The 1,794-nt window shown below is 38.8% G+C and overlaps 1 pseudogene across 1 annotated transcript; it reads right to left on the bottom strand.

The window, feature by feature from the left end:
• Window positions 1-319: 319 nt before the first annotated feature.
• On the bottom strand, window positions 320-1,029 carry LOC105805528 (annotated as a pseudogene). Its single transcript, XR_001137218.1, has one exon. The product of XR_001137218.1 is annotated as an rRNA-processing protein FCF1 homolog pseudogene (transcript).
• Window positions 1,030-1,794: the final 765 nt, after the last annotated feature.

Genomic DNA, 1,794 nt, shown 5'->3' with positions numbered 1-1,794 from the left:
AAATTTATGGGGTACAAAGTGATGTTATCATTCATGAATACAAGGTGGAATAATTAAATTGAACTGGTTAACACATCCATCACCTCAAAAGAACATTTGAAATTTACTATCTTAGCAATTTTGAAATGTACAATACTCTAGTATTAATATATTTACCACGCTGTGCAACAGAACTCAAAAAAAGAACAAAACATTCTTCCTGCCTGAGATTTTGTACCCTTTGACCATCATTTAAAATTTTAAATGAGACAAAATTTCATTTTCAAAATAGCATCCAAAAGTGGGTGTATTTAACCATATTCAGCTCATAATAGAGCAAATGGGTGAACAGAATAATAATTCATTGTCCTGTATGTCCTTAACAAATTGCTAACAGAGAAAGTTGGTTGAAGAAAGGCAGAGGAACACTGTCTTATAAGAATTCGAACCGAGGGGCTCCATAATCATCTGGCATCCGTTCGATATTGTATCTATGGTTAGAAATGTACATGATAGGAACTCCAGGGATTTTCCAGATTCTTCGTTTAAGGTCTGGGTCAACTGTGGCCACAATGTAACACTTGTGCTGAGTTACTCTCTGTACTAAGCAGTCATCTGCATAGGTTCCTTTGTGTGTGCATGGTAATTGTTCAAATCTTGGATCCTTGGCAATCCTGAGGGCCACTCGATACTTCTGCCCCAATTTCTCAATTTCAGCCGTTACACAGTCAGTTATACAAGGAATACACTTGGCATACAGACAGTCCATCATTGACTGTACTAAGTCCAGTTTGGCTTTAATGGAAAAGTTGATAAAGTTGGTATCAACCAAGATGTGGTAAGGTGGGCCCAGCTGCGTATTATATTGGAAGAATAAGTAGGAAGGGTGTTGGGGGACTTCTGTTTCCTTCAGCACACTGGGATCCTTCTTTTCTTTCTTTTTCAGTTTTAATCTGTCCTTTTCTTTAAGCCTCTGATCTCTGAGACTAAGCATTCGCTTCATGGTCGCATACTTCCTTGTTTTCTTTTGCTTTCCCATGCTCACACCACCTGTTTTATTTTTATTGTGAAGGTACAGCCTCAGTCTTTCAAATCCACGTTTTGACTTGTAATTATCTTGCAAATTTTTTTTAGAGCAATTTTTATGAATCCATGGATAAGTAAAAAATTTGTGTTATTTTTGAATATGAGTTCCATCATGGAACCAATGCAGCGCAGACAACTTGAAATATCATTGAAGTGTTTGGGAAGGATGTGGCAAACAAATGCACAGTGTGTCAGTGGTTTGAGAAGTTCCATTGTGGTGATTTTAATTTTGAAAATGAGTCATGTGGGTGACCAGAGACCAAGGTGGATAATGATGAGCTGAAAGCTGTAGTGGAAGTGAATCCATCTCTACCTATGTGTGAATTAGCAGCAAGGTCTGACATTACTATTTCAACAATATTGGACCATTTGAAACAAATTGGCAAGGTCAAGAAGCTGGATAGATGGATTCGCATGAATTAAATTAGAAGAGATATTGTCTTGAAGCTTGCCTTTCTTTGCTGTCACAACATAGAGGTGAACTATTTTTACATCGTATAGTTATGTGTGATGAAAAATGGATTCTTTTTGACAATTGCAAGCATTCGGCACAATGGTCGGATAAAGATGAAGTGCTGAAACAGAGCCCAAAACCGAATAGTCGTCAAAAAAAGCTAATGCGGCCGGGTGCGGTGGCTCACGCCTGTAATCCTAGCACTCTGGGAGGCCAAGACGGGTGGATCGTTTGAGCTCAGGAGTTTGAGACCAGCCTGAGCAAGAGCGAGACCC

The sequence above is a fragment of the Propithecus coquereli genome, unplaced genomic scaffold (assembly GCF_000956105.1).
Source record: "Propithecus coquereli isolate 6110/MARCELLA unplaced genomic scaffold, Pcoq_1.0 Scaffold13, whole genome shotgun sequence".
In the NCBI taxonomy this organism is placed as follows: domain Eukaryota; kingdom Metazoa; phylum Chordata; class Mammalia; order Primates; family Indriidae; genus Propithecus; species Propithecus coquereli.
This window is presented reverse-complemented; position numbering and strand designations above follow the sequence as displayed.